This window comes from Athene cunicularia (genome assembly GCF_003259725.1).
Source record: "Athene cunicularia isolate RWA chromosome 1 unlocalized genomic scaffold, athCun1 chr1_part1, whole genome shotgun sequence".
In the NCBI taxonomy this organism is placed as follows: Eukaryota; Metazoa; Chordata; class Aves; order Strigiformes; family Strigidae; genus Athene; species Athene cunicularia.
Window position 1 is genome coordinate 10712641 of NW_020799091.1, and position 22046 is coordinate 10734686.

The window sequence follows — 22046 nt, forward strand, 5'->3', positions numbered from 1 at the left end:
AACTGTGGAGGCTTTCACAGCACGGCCGCTGGCAGCCAGAGGTGTAAAGGGGACCTGGGGAGGCTGCCCGCTCCTCTGGTTCACCAGGGACAGGACTAGCACTGCCCATGTCATTCCTGACCAACGTTGGTCCAACCTCCTCTTAAAGACCTAACTGGAGGTTCCTCTGTCTCCCTGGGTCATTTATATCAGTGACTAACTCCTTGGATTGTTAGAAAGTTTTCCTAATTAACCTGAATTTTCCCTGCTGTATTTTAAAGCAGTTCCTTCTTGTCTTTTCTTCTTTTCCCCTTTATGGAAAAGATATTCTCCTCTATACGAAACCTATCTGGAAACCATGACTGCACACTTTCTCAAGTCCCTTGCTGCACTGCAGCATTAGTGACTCTTAATAAGTTATCCATCAACAGTAGTACTGGATTTGCATACTAAGTATTTCATGCCCCTAACATAAAACTCCAAGGTTTTCCATAACAAATGACACTTAAATACCTCTACCAGGGGGGCTCAAGCTTAACCACCATGTGCATGAACAGAAGTGTCAGTCCCAGAAGGACTGTGCTACTGAGTTCCATACAGGAAAATTAAGCCACTGGAGCTGCGTAACTATTGTCCTGCTCCTAAAAACATCCTGTCCTTTCTAAATTAGATTATGAAAAAAACATGCAAAAACCAGCAGTGATTGTTCAGGAAAGATGTTCCAAAGCAAACTCTCACAGGACAATTACATTTGTGATTTGGAATAAATAGCTGCTAAAAGATGCAGAAATAAGCTGGATCTACTGTATGAAGTCCAGCAACCAGGAGACAACTTAGTGCAACTGCTGCCTGCTGTCACAGCCTCAAAATCCAGTAAAATACTCATGAATCAAATTTACTCAGTCTAAAGTAAGAAGAAAGGTGCAGAGAGACTGAGTATCTGTGCAAGCAACCCCTTTTTCACACAGCTACACAAGGCAGGCAACTTCTAGCTTTAAATACATAAACTTGCTAGCAGCCAGTCATTTCTGCCAACATCAAAACAAGAAATGCTTTCCAAGATTATTATTAAGGTTGCATTTTACTTGTTTTATGAAGGTTATCTGGATATTACGAGTTTAAAACCCTCACTTCATACTGAATAATCCAGAGGAAGCAGCTTGCGTGAGAGAGACAACTTGGATAGCTGCAAACTGTCAGCTCTCGCCAGAGCACAGGTCAAAACCAGCTGAAGAGCTGAACCACTGCCTTCTCCATCTTGCTCTCTGACCTATATCCTGCTTCTTCAGGCTCTGCAAAGCTGGTCCTCTGGGCCAGATCAGGGCAAAAAAATGCATATGCTGCTTCTAGCAGGATCTGGGCTTCATTCCCCTGTTTGCCTGTTCACTGTGACTGCTATTACTCCTTTGACCCTGCAGATAAGCTACTGCTGAGAAGGAAAGGAGGAAACAGTACTTGGGTGTATGAACATAGACGAGTATCTCCAACTAATTCCTGTGAATGATGACAGAAAGCCAAGGAGACAGTCAAACAAGAAAAATGAGCTGTGTTAAGTAAGACTACAAAAAGGACAAAACCCCAGCTCCTTTTGGCTGGTGGCAGTTCTAAAAAACACAACCCTGGAAAAAACAAACAACCAAAAGAAGAACAAAAACCTATAACCCCAAACATGGGAATTCAAGTTGGTGAGTCTAATCACCGCACACTTCCAGGGAGGTGTGGTGTTTTTTTCTGCATTAGAAGTGTATACTCTTCCCTTCCATCAACAGGAAAGATTATTTTGCTTTCACACTAAAGCTTTTACTTTATTAAAACTGGTTAAAACAAGCTTGTCAGAAGAAAAGGAACAAACATCATCTAGTTGCACAAGTTCTCAGGATGCCATTAATAAAAATATGGGAAGTTTACAAGCATTGAGGACGGTAACGTTGGCTTTGTTGAGCTGTAGATAAGAACCACTGCTTCTGGGCATGCTTTATCTAGAGCAGTGAATTAAGGTCTACCCGAGAACTCAAATATAAAAAAACTATGTATGGGAATTGGAAAGCAATATTGCAGATATATGGTCCTTTACAGTGAAAGTTTCTGGTTCCCGAGAAAGTGGGTTCTTTTTTCTGTCCAACTAGACTTTGCAGGTTACACTACTGCTAAGTCAGCCAGGGTCCCAAATATCTTATTTGAAATTGGATTCTTATGCTAAGTGGCTGTAGCAAGAAACAGGTTGCTCAGCAACTAAAATGCTGTATGCACATATACCAGCCATTTTCTGCTTCACATTCCTCCAGAAATGCATTGCCAGAGTATGAATAAGTTATCTTAAAAGCTTCACAACCAATTCCATTTACAATAAGACCAGCACCTTTTGGGGGGGCATTTCTTCAAAAGGAAAAATATGAAGATCTTCAAAGATAGAACAGCCTGGGCAGGTTACTGGGAGAGGGGCCACTGCGAGCCAGAGCCCAGAAGCAGGTTTTGCAGTAGCACGTGCGGTGTCAGAGAGCACAGTGAGGCCTCTGCAGACCACGGGAGAGCTGCTGCAGGAATTCATGAAAAATCACATCTGAGCAAGCTTTATCTGAGACTTGCTTTCTGTCCTTAAGTTGCACTTGCAATGGTGTTGGGAGTTAAATATCATGAATTTTAACGGTGACAAAGTGGAACCATCTCCCATTTGCACGTCTATAAATTGCAAGAAACCTTAGTCCTTGGGTGAGCTCTGCCCAAACCCCTCAGAGCCAAAAGCTGCGACTTGTCCTCTCGTGGGTTTATTTGCAGTTGTAGCAGTGACCATGCACCTTCTCTACAAAGCCAAGAGGGCGCGGTCACTAGGACATGGCACCTGCATCTCAAATAGCTGCTGGGCGGCAGCAGCAAAGAAAGGGATGCTGGAGCCACTTGGCTGGTAACGCAGCCATGAAGCCTGGGCGGGAGCAGGCACGAGCCCGGCCAGCGCTGGGACAGCACAGCAGCTTTCTTCCCAAAGCCTAAAGCAAAAGAAATAACCCGTCTTCCTCTTTGCTATCACGAGTCACCACGTCCTCAGGCTTTAAAGAAATGGCTATTTTTAGCAAGCAGTAAAAGGAAGCTGTTTGATTTGAGAATGGAGTCGCTAGCTGGTGGGGCTGATGGAACAGCTGGTTTAGGAAGTACTTTTGAATCCCCACGAACGCAGAAAGCACAGGCGAGAAGCAAGTGGTTGCACTGACACGGGTGTACGGGGGCTTCTCACACGCACGGCGCATCAAAGCTAATTCATCCTGAACTCAACATCAAGGTGGTCATGCTGTGACTGAGAGGGGGGGGAAAAAAAGTCACTGGGAAGAAACATTTTGCACCTCAAGAAGACATTTTGTGAGCTGTCACAATCCCTGCAAATTCTGAGAGCAGAGCAAACAGCCGGGAAACACCCACGAAGGGGCTCAGAGCCTCCACTCTGACAAAAACTGCCACCACTATAAAGACATGAGGATAATAAACAGCACTAGATCAAATATAAATCCTAAAGGCATCCCAAAATTAGCTCTCCTAAGGAACAAACTCTTTTTCCTAAAAAAGCACAAGGGTTTTTCTGGGGAGAGGTGATGAGTATGTAATTTTTTATTTATTACACCTTTTCTTACATTATAATCTACAAGCAATTTTGCTATCATCCAGCATTTCTAAGAATTTTTGCTATTTAAATTCAACAGTCTATCTCTTTATAATACACATTAGCATCTGTGGCAATAATCTGAGACGAGTCCCTCATTGGGACACCTGGGTGGGAACGGAGAACAGGGTTTAGTGCTCCCTACCTCGGGCTGAATGTCCCCAAAATGATCGATTTTGTCCCAGTCTCAGATTTATCTTGCAGTTCTTCAAAATCAAAATATACCAGTTCAATCTCACAAACTTGATGCTGCAGAGCCCACTTTTGGTTTTCAGTCTGACAGACACAACTGCCTTGCATTTTAGTTCACAGGGTACAGGCAGTATTATTGACTGTTGGTGGTTAAAACCCTACTTACAAACTGGTTTCTTCTACTCCCACTATAGCTCATTGAACATATTTCCACTTTCAGCTCTTGGATCCTGGAGCAGGGTCTACCTCCACTTGCTCTGATCACAGTCAATTGCTCTAACATAATTTTACAGTCATACTGGACCTCTATTCTATTCCTATTGAAGGCAGAAGAAAGCTCACAAAAAAAAAAAAAAAGCTATCTGAGCATTGATTGTGTTTCAGCTTCTATTATTAAACCTTTCCTTAGGATGTGGGAGGGATTTTTATTTCTACGTATGCCAAGGTGCATTTTAATTTATCCATGTGACTTTGTCAGAGAAAGAGCAGTTTAGAAACGTGGCAGATGTTTAAGACGCATCCAATTCATTTTAGGTGGAAACTATAATACTTTTAATAAATTTATAGAGGATTAATATAATAAAGCTACATATAGTCTTTCTGACTATAAGGAAAACTAAACAGTCACAGCTTACTTGCCTTCACATGTCAGTACTCCTGGGAGGTTCTGATTGACAAAAACAGAAAAGCATATCCATCAAAGCTGTGAATTGAAATTTATTGACAAACATTTATTGATGCATCATTTTTTAAAGAAAAAAAAATCTGTTTATAGCATCAAATGTAAAATCAGAAGCTTTATAGCTTCAGAATATATCTGCAAATCCTTTGTGTTGCAACTTCAAAAATTTGGATGCACGTTAGAAGGGTAAACCTTGATGTCCTGTTTTTTAAAACAATTTCCACAGAGAAAGAAAAGACAAAAGAAAAAAATGTGAAGAGGAATAAGTTGAATGATGAACAACACTTTATTTGCTGACAGTGCAGAACTCTTCTTTAAGACTGACCCATTCCTATAATTAAACACAGGACATATCTCCAGAAGCAATAACAGAGATGTTCAGAACAATGTCAAAATGTTAAGAGTTCACAAAATAGAAGTCCTAGCTTACAGCCATTTGTTAAGGGTATTACAAGTGATTTTGCAAGAGTTTCTTCCTCTTAACAGACTGTGCAACTCCAAAAATGCAAACTAAGCAATAAAGATGAAAATTAGCAGAGGAAGTCAAACAGTAGGAAATATTTTTTATGGAATAGCATTTCAAAATACTTAAACCAGTCACTTTTAACATTAAGAATTTGGCATCTTTGTGCCTAACAGCTGATGAAGTGGTGCAAGGAGCTGGGAAGAGAGCCAGTGCAATACAATTGATGGGGAGCTTTTGCTTTGGTAACAGGTTACAGCCCTTTTGGATTTCACACAATAAAAGGAAGCCTATCCCAAGTTCCCATCCCTCCACCAGCTATTAAGAATACAACCCACACTAATTAGAAACTAAAGGGCAGCAATTTCTACCCAACCCAAGATGGATGGCCAGGCAGCAGAAGTCCAACAGCAGTTCCTCTGTCTTTTGACAGATAGCAGGTACACCCAACCTATGGGAGAAAAACTCGAGAGTGAACACATAGTTACTGGCAGAAAAGCCTACCTCCCTTTTCATAAAGAAAGCCTACATCTACATCCTTATTAGTCCTACTTCTGTCTTATCACTCTCCATGTACTGGAGATAATTTCTATTAACCAAAACCAACCTTCAACTGCGAGTGGGAGCAGACAGGTAAGGACTGCAAGTCAAATGTCAGTAACAGCTATGCTGCAAAACACACTTTTATTTAAGAAGCCCAAACTGTGCTTTGCATTTTTGTCAGAATAGATCTCAATATATCAAGAAAAAGACACATCTGTAACTTAATCTTGATGTAACTGAAGTACAGAATACATCTAATTGAGAAAGTAAGGCTGAGGCTCCTGACCAGAAAAATGGAAAGATCTTAACGAGAAGATTTGCTCAACTAAAGGTATTAAGTCAAACCTAAAAATTGATTATGAACACATGAAAACGATGAAAGACAAAACAGCTACTTCTTCTTGTTGCTAGAGAATCACGTCCATCTAATTTAAGCCAAATCTCAAAATGTGAGTTCTTATCCATGCCCCAATCCTTATCAGATACGGAAGGTGAAACTCAACTCACCAGAGACACACAAATCAGTTAGCCAGCTGGATCCTGGCTACAACTGAAAAAGAAAGGTAATGTCTAACTCAGGATGAGATCAGTTGTGCCATGGAAAAGCCTGGTTTTCCTCCACATGCTAACAGGAATCCATGGCTTAAAAAAACCTGGGGTAGTGGGTAGAGAAGAGAAACAAAGCTTCCCTCATCAGTCCACGGAGAACTTGACCTCCTGCCTCACTGCACACCCAGTGGTAACACTGGAGTTTGTGTGCTCCCCAAGAAACACCCTCAGGACAGAAGATCTTGTGATTGTCAAGATGACTCAAAATCCTACGAGCACGGCAGAAGAGCATTTTCTATGTTTCAACAGCATCAGATATCAAGAGCAAAAGTTACAGCAGAAAACTTCAGTTGCCTAAGCTGGGACTTGTTTTATCTGTACCTTGGCTCATTTCCACCTTAAGATTCAGTCCAAGTCTGATGTACTGAGACAGACCAGTATTATCTAGTTTGGGAAACATAGCCTTTAGCCACTAAATTGGCAAAACTGCATCAAGTTAATCTGCCTCATCATCAGCCAGGACAGCAATGCTGCTTGCTAATGAAGAGTCTCTGAAGCAGCACGGTATATCCTTTAATCCACCACCTCCCATGCAGAGGGCTGCCTCGTCCTGCCTGAGCACAGCCCACCTAACCAAGCCTGGTTTTGCTCTGCCAGCAGGGTCCCACGTGCTTGGGAGGCTGAATGCTCAGCATGGGCAAGGGCAGCAACCGTGGTCACACATGTGGTCTCTGTCCTCCTACAGAGAGACCGTATCAACTTCCCCATTCGATCCACACAGCAAACCACTGCCAACAGGTAGAACAAACGTTTGATAGAAAGTACAGATAAAACAGCAGCTGCTTTGACAGGCCTGAATTAATACCTAAATTAGCTACTGATAGCACAGCCTCTTTACAATACAGTAATTGAATGGTTAAATACTTCAATTCGTAAATGCACACACATTTGATTTATTGGGCATACTGCCAATTGGAGAGGCATAACTGGTAGATATTAAAAAAAAAGAGAAAGACCCCTAGGGTTATGTAAATTCCTCATGTATCTCTGGCAGAACCGCCTCCCAAGAATGCTCTACCGAATTTTTAATACAAATATTGTCTGAAAATACGTGCCTTGTAAGCAAGCAAAATTGAATGGTATTCATCCATGCTGTAAATGCATAATGGCATCCTTCTACTCTGAAGAAAGTGGCTTCAGGGTTTTTTTTTTAAAAAAAAGTATTCCAAAGATGCCAAATGTTAGCAGTAGATAGCAAAATACTGCAACAACAAATTTTAAAGAAAAGCTTTAAGAGACTCCATTGCAATTCATGCTAGAACATCCTCAAGTGCTACAGTATTTCAGCAGAGATCATCATCACCAAGGGTTTATAGGAAGGAAAATGGATTTAACTGCAGGTTACTATAAAAGCAGACTGAGAGAACTGTTTAGCCAGGGACTGGCATCAAGGCTGCATTCTCTTACCTCTCCTCTTTGGCACTGCTGTTGCATTCATTATGACAAAGAGCAGAGAGAAACACAGTTGAGGCACAGTGTGCCTTAAAACATTACAATTTAGATTTTTACCAAGGGTAAGACTCTTACGGTTATGTCTGCACTGCAGTTACTAGCACAACTGCTGCTCTTCTAGAAATATTTAAAGCTAGATTTAAAGAAGCCCTTGGTTAACCGTTCCTAAATCAGGCAGACACATGGAGCTCAGCTGCACAACCTGCTTGAAAAACCAGCTAAACGTTAATTCAGCCACTGCTGAGTTTTCAGCTGAAATGATGAAGCAAGACAGTTCAGACTGAACAGTACCATAAAGAGATCCGCTCATAGCAAATACAGAGTCTTACCTTTGCACTTTAATGAGAAAATAGTAATAATATCCTCCTCTGATTAGCATCTCTATCCCACTGCAGTTGCAGAGGAGGAAGCTGGGCTCTGACCTCGGCACCAGATTGCTAAAATTGTTTCCTTCTCAGCTTCAACTACTCGCATGACAGGCTATCAGAAGCACCAAGGTTGCACTGGTGACCTGGCCACACAGGGTATTTTGCTGGCTGAGGTTTTAGTCAAGTAATATTTGTGACTGTTGTCAAACACTACATGTTTGCTAACTACCAAACACTGAAAAATCTTTACTATTAAGTGTGGAAACCCACGACAGAGTTTAACTCAAGAAGGCAAAGACTGAAGATGTGAAAAGCCATCTGACCTCTAGCTATGAGATCTTGGACCACACAGTCCTGCTTCCCTGGCACTTCCACTACTTGTCATCATGTATTTCACCATGCGATGCCACTGCCAGGTTACAGCTCCTGCTTCTTGTAGCTGTTCTCTGAAAATGTGCTCTGCCTGCTCCCCGATCAGCCAACTGGCAAAAACCAGTACCAGGATGTTTAAGTGGAAAGTTTGAAATTTAGCAGAAGAGCAGCATACCTGCTGCACAAGAGCATTTTGTTACTTGGAGCACATCACATCTCAAGGAAAAGTAAAAATCACAAAAGCCTCACACTCCAGAAATAAACTTACCATGTGTCCCTGCCAACAGTCCCTCTTGATAAGTCTGTGTCCTTGTGGTGTTTTCAGCTCCATAAAAACTACTACTGAGCAAATAAACAGTGTCCCAGAATATGCTGCTACAGAAACATGCTCCCAAGCACCTTTCTCTTACCAGGTACTATATAAAAGCAAATTCTATTCTGAGACATAGGAAAGTCAAGCAGATGGCAGAAGCATGGGTTCTCAAAGTGCTTTTCCCACACATTTTATGTACAAAATGATCATAGCAGTTATTTTAAATCTGTGTGCATGAACTATCTTAAGAGTCTTGTCAGTAATTTGCCAAAATTCAGAAAAACAAATCCTCTCACCCAGATAAAAGAGGGAAACGTGCTCAGCTCAGTACTGGAGCTCCCCCAGCTAACTTTCTATCATCTTTTTCATATAGGATTGTGAAATGCAGTAGCTTGTGTTGTGGAAAGCAACTCTGAACTGCTGAGCTTGCTGTCATGAGCATGTCAAGATATTTTAACTGATTGCCTCCTGGCTGTCACAGTCCATGCATATTATGCTTTTACCACCTCCAATAAAAGGATTACAAACCAACCAGCAGGTGACAAGCTCAAACAGAGGTACTTAACCTTTTCCAAAATGTGCAACAAAGCTGTAGAAATCCTTGCTGTAAGATGCTGCGAACACCTGAAGTCAGAGTGTGTTTAAAAGCGAATTGTTCAAGCTATGGAGGTTTTCAAGTTGCAAATATTGGACACTGCGAAACAGTGTCAAGGGAGTGTCATGATGAGCTTGCTCCATTTTGTCCTCTTCCTTAGACACCTTCCCTTGGCCACTGTCAGAGACAGGACACCGAGTTTTGATCTGACCCACTATACCTGCTCTAATGCTGTTATTTATCTGCAGCAGATCGGTTTAAGAATACTGATTCTATAAATACTATTAAAAATATATATATATATTTTCTAATAGAGACAGGAATTGGCATCACCCAAACAAGGAGACATTTTAGCTAAACTGGACTGTTGTAGAAACAAGCATTATGCTAATCCTAGTCTAAAAGATGCAGCCCACAGTATGGGGCTCCTTAGTGCCTGGGTGAGCACATTCCTTGAGTGTCTGTTCAACACAGGTGGTATCATATCATTTACTTCATAATCTTGAGTAAATTACACTTCAATTATTTACTAACACTGTTTTTAGGAAGCAAATGTTATGTTTTTCCTGTTTTCTGAATGTGCCTCATGAGAATTTACATCAATTTAGATCTGAAAAAGGTGAAGAAAAAAAACCCTCTGAAGAGTTAAAACATGAAGACAATATAAATATGTACCCTCCCTAGTCACTTGATGGACAGATGATGCTTGTTTAGATTGATGGTGTCTACCTGGGAGAATATAAGCAGACATTGGCTATGCCACCTCACCATGAAGCACCTTAGCATTAAAATTCAAACCAACATCAAAATATTAAAACATGAGGGTGACATTAGTTTTCTAGTTTATAGCAAACAGAACTTGTGGCCAATGTTCCTTGAAATTTTAAAAGTTAATCCATTGAAAGACCTTTAAAAAAAGTGAAGCCCCCTTGGCACAAGTTTCTCTGACAAATGCTCATGTAGAACTGATGACCAGTGAGCATCTTTGTTACAGTTCAAATAACGTAAGGAACGCTGATGCTATTCTCACAGCTTTGCCTGGAAAGGGCTAGCCCCTTTGGATGTCCAAAAGCAGCAGTGTCCTCCTTTAAGAGAAGCACCTTTTTTTTTTTTGCCATCCTTCTCTGGTCGATGACTCAAGCAAATTATGTGCCAGATGAAAAATAAAATCTCCCTGACTAACACACTTTACCTCTAGCCTAAAGGTACAATTTCCAAGAGCAAGCGTCTTGCTGTCTAAGCCAGGAGTTGAAACTTTTTTTGATTAGTTGACTTGTAAGCATTTTTCAGAAGGACGTGGCATCTGCACCATGCCTCTGAGTTTGTGTAAGAAAACTATTACAGTAGTCTCCTTAAAAGAGTCCAGAAAAATCTTACAGGTGCTAGGGCCACAGATGGAAAACCACAGGTGAGCCCTTTTGATTCTTCACCTGATAGGAAATCCTAAAATAGTCACCAATTAGAGCAAATTATTTCTCCAAGGAGTCTTGTTTGCAAAGGCTGGAGACTGTTTTACAATGAGCAAGGAGCTGACACGCTAACTGTTATGTTTGATTAGCCTAGGAGAGGTTTGGGCAAGAGACTGAGAGAGGAAAGATTTCATCTCAGAAGCACATTCGAAAGCCTTGCTGGAATGACCATAACAATACTTGCAGTCAGGCAGTTGCTGCCTCTTTCTTTTTTATTTTTTTCTTCTAAAGAACATTTTGCATCTTAAGCTACATCTTACCCATGTGAGTCATTACTGAGATACAATCTTCAAAACACACTGACTTAATGTGGCTGAGCTGGTGGCAGCAAAGACCTAAGGTACAAACGTATTTTCCTGACAGAGCTTAAAAGAGATGCTGATTTTCAAAAATGAAGACTCATAACTGTCACAGAAGATTTATTGCATGTAAATACAGAGATGTGTCCATAAACAGATCAGCTATTGCTGCTCTCTCCAGCTGTCCAGGCCAACAGACTATTTACCTCCAACCTCAGAGCTGACAGGCATTTACCATCTCATCAGATTACTTCTTACTAAGACAAGTTTTGGCTACATTTTAGTGACTTAATGACTCTACAAAAAAACCACCATCAAGTACTACAGAAATAATAAATTATTTTATTTTATATATTTTATACCTTTATTTTATACCCTTATTTTATACCCTGCCTGAATAAAGACTTCTGTAGCTACAGAAGAGTAATTAACATGCATTGCCTAATGAGACCCTCCACTGTGTTCCAGCCGACTTGCCCTTTTTATGAATGAAGTCACCAAAACCAGTGAGCCCAGCTCCCAAGAGACACATTCACAGCCTTTACCTGCACCCAACTTAGCTCTGTACAGACAGAAGTTAGACCATGTAGTGGGTATTCCAACTTTTCTGCGAAACAAGAACCAACACCATAGACCTAGATTCTCAAATAAGACAAATTACTCACGTTGGATGGCTAGATGCTGCCTGTAAGTATTCATGAGGCACAGCTTAACCCAAAGGAGTGTCCCACACAAAACAGCAACAGCACTGGATAGTCAAACTGCTTCTGCTTGTACTGCAAGTTTCTGTTGGATAAATAGGTCAAGTAACTATAGCTTTATCTAATACCTTTTGCATAAGTGACCTAAAGAGCAGGGGCATGGCGGGAGACCTTTCTTCCACCTCCATTCCCATTTTTAAGCCATGTGTGAAAGATGGCTCCAGCACACCCTTCCTCAGTGCAGACTGCTTTCTACTCCTCCTCTGCTCAGGTGTAACAAGCACCAAGCTCTGTCTCCCCTGAAGAACTACAACATGAGCTGCAGACTCCTTCAGCCTTTAATTACCTTACAGTTGACCTTTTCAACCAACACACCTTTTCTTCTAACGACTTGTGAAGCACCAGCATTGAAGCGAGACAACAAGTTTTAAATTGCTGGAATAGAAGTCACTTATCTCAAAGCAGGTTCTACCTGCATGATCCCTGATGTTACTGCCTTGTCCATTCTTTCCCCAGTAAGGCAAAACTTAAATTACTAATGTAACTGAACAATTTGTTTAGGTTTTCTGGAGGGAACAGAAGATGAAAAAATTTCTGAACTCTCCTAAAGCATTAATACAGCATAAATTAATTGGAGTTCTTCTGGTTCGGCACTTGCACTGTATTTGTTTAGCTGTGGAGACTGCAAAATGTAAAAATATTAAATATGGTGGAGAAACAATTAAAAAAAATTCTACAAGGAAGAATACAAAAGACTATCTGATTCTAGTTCAGATGCATTAGAGCCTGTCTTCTGTATTCAGAGGGAGAAGCTAACCAGTCAAAATGAACAGTTGACTAACGCAATGAACATCATGCACCTTAAGTGTTGTTTTAATGCATTTCCTACCACTAAGGACTGGAAGTTTCCACTGCAGGATGCTACCAATGAGTCTCAATCCAGAGTTTTCTAGCAGTAGTGCTCTTGAGTGAAAACTGCTGTAACTGAGTTAAAGAGGATGTAAAACATGGATGCTAGAACAGCTGCCATGGCACCCAGTGGGTGTTTCGGTCATCCTTTGGAGGGCACAGAACAAGTCAGCTCCTAACAGGGAGAGAAATGTGGTGCTTTATCTCTAAATTTTCATTCATAGCATGCTATTATCAACTTATTACTACACAAGAACAGTGACAACTTGTGAACTTTAACAGCATGCTTCTACCTCATATACACATGATATTACATATAATGTATGTGCGCAGCCACTCTAAAGTCCAGTTTATGGAGTTAGTAGTATGAGTGCTTCCACATAAACAGTTGCCTTAATTTTCTAGCTCTAAGCTAGTTATTGCAGTAAGGCAATGAGTGCTCACTGGAATAATCAAATCCTGATGCTGATTTCCAGGGAGGGTCAAGGTTCACTCTGCCAGCCGAACAGCCAGTGGGTATTTGCATGCAGGCAGCACAGTGGATTTCAAGACACAAAACATATTGTAGTAAAGCAACATTTCAAGTGTTCTTCCATGCTGGATGAGATCCAACTGGTGTCAGGTAGAATATTTAGACAGCATGTAGGCACTCCATTTCATCAGAGGTCTAATCAAATTTCTAAATGCTAGAACAAATTACTATTTCCACACCTCTAATCAGTAACAAGGGTGCTTTACTGAGAAGAATGTCAATCAACTCAGAGGGAATATTTTTTATTTTTTTAGTTAATATGGATAATTACATTAAAACAGATTTAGAACCATATGGCCAAAACCCCTCCAGATACATTTAGTCAATAATGTAACTACACTCCCTTCACCACATGCTAAAGCAGGAGATATTAAACATATTTACAAGCACATGCTATTAAATTAGGTTCAACGCTGTTAAGATACTGTCTTATTAAGTAGTTTTTAACTGCACAACTCATACAGAGGAGAGAACATACGCTGGCTTTCATTTGTTTTGTTGGTATCAGCCAGACCAAATCCAATGCAGTAATAAACAGCTCAGAGACAGCTAAAAGATTAATTTGAGTAAGCAGCACTGTACTGCTCTAACAATGGCTTACATTAAGACAGCTAGTACTTCTATCATCAACATAACTCTATTCTACTTAGGTTATGTAGAATTGCTCAGAAGCACAAATTCTTCATTCTCAAGGAACCCCCAAGTCACAATTAATATTAATTTTTGTGTGAAAAATGTTAAGGAGTTATCCTTGCAACAATTCATCCCTTCTAAGGAAGAATTTAATTGACCCTTTAAAGTATCAATTGACTCTAAAAGAATTTACAATTCTCTCTAGTTTCATGGGAAAACTAAATTCAAATTTAATACACTTTAAAACAGATAGACGATTACACATTTTTATTCCAAAGTGCAGCAACTGAGACATACTGGTTGTATTTACAAGTTTATTGCTCATTCTGAAGGGATGAAACCTGATTTTAAAGTAATCTTTTACTTTTCTTCTAAATGTCTTCTGTGCTTAAAGAGATAATAGACACCTATGGTTCCACATAATTCTCAAGAATGAGATTTCTCCTGGCTTTCATAAATGTTAACCTAACATCTGTGTATGTTGGAAGACTCAAACCCCAACCCAAAGGGATCTACACAGCGATCACACAGACGGCGCAAGTTCACGAGCAATTTACTTCCTGTGTGATGCAGGCTTATCACTTCAGTTCCAGCCTACTCAAAACACATGAAGCCAGGAATACCACATATTCCTCTCCATTATTATTGTTTCCACACCTGATCCCCTGAGGAAGGGGACTGCAGATAGCCTCATACTGTTACCAAGTTCACTAAGTTGGGTGCTCAGTTCAGAATCCATCAGAAATCCACTGTCAGTCTAACAAAACAAGATGCTTACCTTGAGAGAAATATGACTGGGCCATTAATAAGGAGGAAAAAAAAAAAAAAAAGGTGTTTAATCAGGAGGTTGTATCTATTTATCTTACTCTAACTCAGGTAACTAGGGACCTTCAGGAAAGATTTAAGACATCTTTCCAGATTAAGCACCAACTTAGGTCGCTTACCTTGAGCGCCATCACGTGCACCCTGTTCCCTAAGTCCCTGATTGCCACAAACACTATGCCCTAGAAGAAAAAAAAGCCTGTGTTTCAAAACATCTTACTTTCAATTTAAATAAGACGTGAGAATTAAGGTATTTCAATAAATCAGTGGTTGAAATGGTTTAGACCAAGAACAAAAGAGTTTCTTCAGCATTCTAAACATGTAATATTATCATCTACATGAGTATTTTGCCCCAAACAATAGTTATCTAATGTTTGATATGCAAGAAGCATCCTATAATAAAAATCTGAAATTAGTGGTTAAGAGAGACATTTAAAATTAATACCCCTTGATCATGGCCTCCTCTATTATCAGTAACACTGGTTTGGCCAGGGTGGCATACTGAGAAACCCAGAAAATTTCTTGAACTATCCCTAACACATTCATTGTCTGACTGATAGATAAACAGTCAGAAAAAAATTGTTTGTGGACAATATCCGAACCTCCCTGTAATGGAATTTCACAAGATATTTGAGTCATCTGCATTACGCTCCCTATAGCTTCTACTCAGAGCTCACAGACTACCAGGCTGGGTTGCAGAGACAACAATGGGAAGGACCTCTGCATACAAACAGGAACACTTGCAAAGAACAGAGAAATTAAACAGCATAATTTATTTCCATACAGGTTTTTCCAAAGCCAATGAGGTGAAATTTCTCATTAACTGAGGTCTCCCTCCTGACAATTCAAATTTCTTTTCTACTGAAAATGCCCCTTTTACCCCTAGTCTATCCTGACCCACTTTAAGACAAAAGCCAATATTTAGCCCAGCCAAGCAATCTATGCTTGCAATCCCCCCTTATTCTCCAGCCCTGGAAATGGAAATCTTATAATAAAATCTCCAGACCAACTCCCCTAGCTATGCAAAGGCAGGGGACGATTATATCACTATCTTTTCTTTCTCAAATCTCCCTAGCCAGAAAAAAAGTTTCAAATAAAGAACCAAACGAGTATTAACAGCTCCCTCGCCAATGTGGGAGAGAGGAAAAACCAAGGATGCTTAATGAACCATATTATTTTTTTTTAGATTTCGAAACACCACCATTTAAAGAGATGTGAAATTTGAAGCACTAATTAAGTAATACGCATAAATTTAAAGCAAATGCTCAGAGAGTCCACATCTCCAAACCACAGCCTGCGATTTGGCTAATGCAACGCACCACTCCTACCAGTGGCAGTAAGTCTTAACAGAGGACAACCTCCACGCTTGGCTAACCCACTCCCAACACTAAACCTCAAAGTTTCTTTTGAAGAAAATTCTCCTCCCCATTTTCTTTCCTTTCCTACCTCCACTCACTCCCTGTAATTCAGAGAAGACTGTTTTGGTTTGGTTTTTTTTTTTTTTTTTTAAATAAAAGTGACTATTCTAAATGAGCGTGGTTCCTATGAGGCCACCTCTTACAGCTTTTCTCTCTTGCAAAACAGCGTCCTTCACCGGAGGTTCATTTCACTCATGCCACTCTCATTACAGGTCTAATGAAAATTTAATAGTTCTGCCTTCTCATTTTCAGCGCATGAGACTAGAAAGATAAAAGGAAAATTTTTTACCCTGGCTTTTAAGGCAAAAGTGGGAGAACCCAGCAACCCTCAAGACCAGCACAGACGTGCAAAGAGCAAGAGCACTCTTCGATTCCAGGCAGCAAAGCCAATAGTTAACACAGGGGGGTGGGAGAACAATTATGTCAAAGGGTCGGAGTCTGAAAAGATACAAATGACTGCAAGACTTGTGAGGATGGGGAAGGAGAGAAACCACAGTCATCTCTGGATTTCCACGGCATTTACTTCACAGGAAAGAATCTTGTTTTGTAAGTTGTTGGTTTTTTTAAACCAAATCTTTCCAGAAAAAGTAAGAACAAATGATGAGGGTGAGGAGTCTGTTGCTGACAGTCTTAACTGCCCTAAAAAGTTGGGTTTGTTGCTCTTGGTTTACAGCTTTACATTTTGCACTCTCAGAGACCCATCTTCTCCCCCTAGCTGCGCCTGAAGGATTAGTGGTGGAGTGACCTGAGCTGGTTTCACCACGGAACACACCAACACCGAAGGCAGACACTACGCTTTAAGCAACAGAAAGCTGCTAAAATTAGAACCAATAACAGAGCTAGGTTTTTGTGATAGGCTTTGCAAATCACTTTGAGGACTGCTTTAGAAAGAAGCACATTGGAGATTTAAAGCCATCTAGGAAACTGTAAATTTAGACAACTACGGTGTGATGAGACTATTATCGACAGTGGTCAAACTATGGAAGACATAATTTGATTTTACAAAGTAAGATTCTCTGTGACAGACAAGCTTGTTCAGGTTTCCAAAGCCAACTACAATATGCAACCTAATGACAAAGATGCTGCACTGTGGAACACCCAGGGTGTTTTTTCAAGCAAAGGCATAGCAACTTTCATTTGCCTATGTTCAAAATAGATTGAACCTCAAAATAGTCAAGACGTCCTTGAAAGGCCTCTTGATTTCTACAGAACAGGTAACAGCATCTCCATGCACCTTCATGACTCATGGTGACACATATTTTAGTTTGCTCAGGCTTATGAGACCTGACATTAGACTATTTTTGGTTCACTTTTGGGCTACTTTTTTTTACTTACCCATACAGAACAATAAAGTGAATGAAAGTGTCTCTTTTCTTTTGGGGGGGATATGACCTCTATTGCAAGCACCACATCACTTAATGACATTCACGCATTTTTCTGTCTTAAAAGTAGTGTTGGTTTTTTTTTTTTTTTTTAACAGCACTAGACCTAGAGCAAACTTCCAGAGCCTTACAATTTCAGACACTTTTTAATTTTCCAACCTAAGTGTATTTATGACCATTTTACATCCATCTACTCTTGAGCCAAATTCTCCTCACAGGCTATTACCATCAGATGTATTCATATCCCCTCTCAGCCTTTGTTTCTGCTGTATTAAAAAAAAAAAAAAAAAAATAAAAATCAGTCTTTTAGTATCCTCCTACAAAATTAGTACTCCCTTTGTCCCAGCACCCAACTAGCTCACCTCTGTATCTGTTTGATTAGGGTCCATGCTTCCCAGCTTCCTTCATCCCCAACACCACTGCCCTGCAGGGTGACAGTAAGCTGCTGGTACTCTTGCACACCTACATCCTTCTCCCTCTCCTTCAAGGAGCTGTTCTTATTAAAAATTACGAGTAACAAGTAGTCAAGGCTGTAACTCTTACATTTCATACCACTGGATTTCACCCCACTTCTAACTACACCAGCACTCAAGGTCTCCCAACTTCCTATGAAATGTTCCACTCTTTCCCCGGACCAACAACATTTACCACGTCTGTTGTGTGTATGTCTTTCAGAAACAGTCACATTCTCACATTCAGGACAGTGTTAAACCGGATTAGTTGTAAGCGATCTTTTGAAAACCCACAGGTAGTCTACTCTCAGCACAGTGACTTCTTTCAGCATGGCCCACCACCATTCCCACACCCATCAGCTCCCTATCACTCCTCTATAATTAACAGGAACAAAAAAATGAACATGTGTCAGATCAAAGTTCCCTATTGGCCAGTAACCTGTCACTGCCACAGGGGGCAATAGCAGACATGTAACAGCCAGGAAAGCATACAGAAACTATACCAGATTGTTCCTATTTCTTATTTACTGGTACAGTTTAATTTTTCTGTTGTGAATTTGCCCAAATACTTTTCAAACCCACTTAAAACTTTCTGGTATTTAGAACATTTTGTGTTAGTAAATCCCAAAGTTTAATGTGAGCTGATTTGCTGGTGCCACAAGAAGTTCAACCTTTGACATTATTTCAGGAGTTTAATGAATGAAGTCTAGTTTGAGTCCACCCAAAGCTTTCGGAAGTGGAAACTTCAGCAAATGCCTTATCAACAGAAGACTACATAGTCTAGCATGACCTGCTTTTGGCAGTACCATGTCATACTTTTTTTTTTCATATATCTGTATGCTTTTCTGTCAAAATTTGCTTTAGTAACTTGTATAGTACTGAGACTCGTGCTAAAGCAGGTGATTGGCACAGGGGTATGAGGAGCACTGAAAATTATATCCATCATACCGATGGCTATTTCCCTCTCACAGGATCACCCTGATTGGGTAGGTCTATGAAAAACAGGAACAGATTCTGGATTTCATATACCTTTTATCCAGGACTGCAGCAGAGACTGGCTCAAGCCAGAAGGGTCAGCTAAGCTGGGTTCACTTCCACCTTGCCAACAGCGATGGATGCATATAAACTACGCTACGCCCCCATCACCCATTTTGCTGTTGCTCTTGTATCTCCCTCACTGAAATCTAACATAAAACAAATATTTAATCCCAGAACCACGTTTATACTAATTTTCTTTTCTATCCTACTGACTTGTATGTACATGTAAAAGAACCTTTCACTTCACATGCTTTGCAATTTGCAACTAAGCTTGAACAGTTGGCAAACTGTCCCCGTTCCTACATTTCCTGATATATCAGGATTTTTCCATCCCCTGAAGACTTTTTGCTTATTCCTAAAAGCCTTCCTGAAGCAGTTGTTAGTCAAAGGAATACTGAGCCCTTCCTACATATTATCTTCCTGCTTGCTTGGGCTATCGATTTTGTTTAGGCAAGAGAACCTTGGGTTTCCTTCAGGTTCCAGAGCCCCTCCAGATTTACACCCTAGTGCTCCCCTCCCCAGGGACTCCCTCACCTGTTGGATTTTAAAGCATGAGAGCTGGAGGCTATCCTGGTTACTGCAATGGCAGGAACTCTTGGCCACCTCCAGGAAGGACTTGGCCACATCACTCATATGCCATTTTAAGCACTTTCCTCTACTGATATTTCAGTTTTGTTACAAAGCCTGTCCATCAATCCCACAAAACAAAGCTGTTTCTGTTGTTTGTTCATTCTTCCATTTATTTTAATCTGATTCAAAGCATTAGCCTCAGTTGTCTGTTCAACAAGCTCACTTGCCAAATTCAAACCAGCATCACCTATTACTGGTTGTTGTCATCTTTTTTTTCTAGATCAAATAATAGCATAGCTGTCATATCTATGACTGTCTAAGCCCTTCTGATTAGTAGCAATTGTTCTGCAAGTAGATCTGGTTAACACATCCTGTAACAACAAATCCAACTGGAAATTGTATCTTTTTAATATGAAAAACCTTCCTCACAGAGAAATCTAACCCATGGATCCTTAGCAAGTTTCTAGTGCTACTCAAATAGAACTTTCCATAATAAAACATTACTTTGATTAATCTGAAATTAGCTGAAACCTAAAGCACTGCATCAAGCTTTTCCTGCTTCCATTTTGAAAGAGAAACTTACCTTCACCCATGAGAATCCAAAACCTGCTAGACTATTTCAAATTTCATTATATCCCACCGATTAGAAAGCTTGCTTTGCCCCTCATAATTTTGACAACAGCACTACCTAAACTGCAAGCGTTCAAGTGGCTTCAAATAAAGACTTAAGACTGAGGAGGGCAGAAGAGATTCAACATGTTTTAAGGCCAATCATTTTTCCAGTATACTATCACATGAGCATTAAAAAAACCCAACACCATCAAAAGAACAGATGAGGCAGCACTTATCTGAAGATTATTACTCTGAGACTGAGGTCAAATTTGCATCTCACTCCTACCAAGCCTTTTTTTTTTTTTTTTCTCCTGTTTTCCATCTGCATGTTTGCCAATGAAGTGCAAAAGGTTAAAATTTACAGTCATTTTTATTATACCAACTTTTAAATAATTACACCTGTAGTCAGAAGCTCTATACTTCTATATTTATTGTCCATCCTAAAACACAGATGCAACAATGTCCTAGTACAGCCACTGCAAGCACAAAACACCCGTATTTCAAGAGGGTTTCATGGGCTGTTGCTCAGTTTCTTTCTTCTTTCCCCAATTTTGCAACACAAGTAGTTGAAATGACCACAGACAAAGCAGGACAGAACTGAGCTGCCTTCCTCAACAGACCCAACAGGGTACCTCTGTTTTACCATCATCGTCCCTAAATTACTTTAAAAAAAAAAAAAAAAGAAAAAGGTAAACAAAAATCTAATCCAGCAAGTTTCCTATTACCAGAAAAGTAACATCTAGCCCCTCCACCCCCCACTGATATTAAAGAGGTATACAAAAAAAGTCCTACCCAGCAGGATGAGACTATGGCTTCAAAAAAATTCAATAATTTAAATTTAATTTTAGATCTACAAGTGCTGCCAAGCACCACTTTATTTGTCAACAAAACATTTTGATTATTTGGAAGAACAAAGCAAGCTCCCTCCCTGCTTTTCTCCACAGACATATTTGGCACCGGTTAATTTGTATGTCTTTAGACATATGTCAAGTCTGAAGCTGTTTCAGGCTTTAACCCCGCAGAACTTCTCTCTTTTAAGTACTTGTTTTTCTTAAAGCAGTAACAGCAGCAAGTTAAAGCCAACAAGGGATTCGATCCTGCAACGAAATAGTTAAAAATCAGACTCTGCTGATGTGTGCTTCTCTGATCCATTACATTTCTCGCAAGCTGAGCTAAGAGCTGAGCACCAAGTATCAACTGTAATATGATCCAAGAGTTTATGGAAAAAATAACTGCACATACCAAGCATGCACATTTAATAAGATTTTGCTTCCATTAAAATATTCGAGAAACATGGTTTTTAAGATCTGCTTCTCTCTCTGACCGATTTTTAACGTTTCTCCTCCCCCCTCCCCTAAATACACACCTCCTTTCCAAAAACCAAACCCTTAAAAAAAAAAAAAAAAAGGAAGAAAGAAAAAAAGCAGTCCTACTGCAGGGAAGAGAGGCTTGAAAAACAACTTTGATTGGCACTTGGCCTGACCCACAGAGGAAGAAAAACAGTTTTTGGACAAAGAGCGCAAATATTTGAGCTCATTGACTTAAGAGGCTTTCTTAGCATTTGCAAGAACCAACCTGGTGCAAAATGTATGGGGAGAGATTGAATTAAAAGCAAAAACGGCATCACGATCATCTCGGGCGCTTGGACTCTGCGCATTTGCACAGCTCAGCAATTTTAATTCATTTGCACTGGACAAACAAAAAGCACCTCAACTAATGCTCCCCGTTCCGCAGATGTCGAGGGGAGGTGGGAAAGCGATTACACTCCTGAAGCCTGAGCGCAAAGCAGCGGCTGATAACTGCAGTGATGGGGTGTAGCGGATTGGGGAGGGGGGGGAAGGGGCTTTTGGGGGCTTTTTCGATGGTTTTAAAGCTCTGATTTCGGATGCCCCCGCACAAAGACTTGACGGAGATTGCAGCGATTAATTTTACCGGTAAAATGTGTGGATAAAGTTTCCGAGCGCTGCTGGGCCCCAAGTCAATCCCCCCCCC

The 22046-nt window shown here is 40.3% G+C and overlaps 1 protein-coding gene across 2 annotated transcripts in view; it reads right to left on the bottom strand.

The window, feature by feature from the left end:
- Positions 1-21348, bottom strand: part of SESN3 (sestrin 3) — a 42746-nt gene extending 21398 nt beyond the window's left edge. The window contains exon 1 of one of the 2 annotated variants that reach the window (XM_026844523.1): positions 21297-21348. The gene's annotated coding sequence lies outside the window, so the exon portion shown is untranslated. The remainder of the gene's footprint in view (positions 1-21296) is intronic. The other variant, XM_026844529.1, reaches the window with a different exon arrangement.
- Positions 21349-22046: the final 698 nt, after the last annotated feature.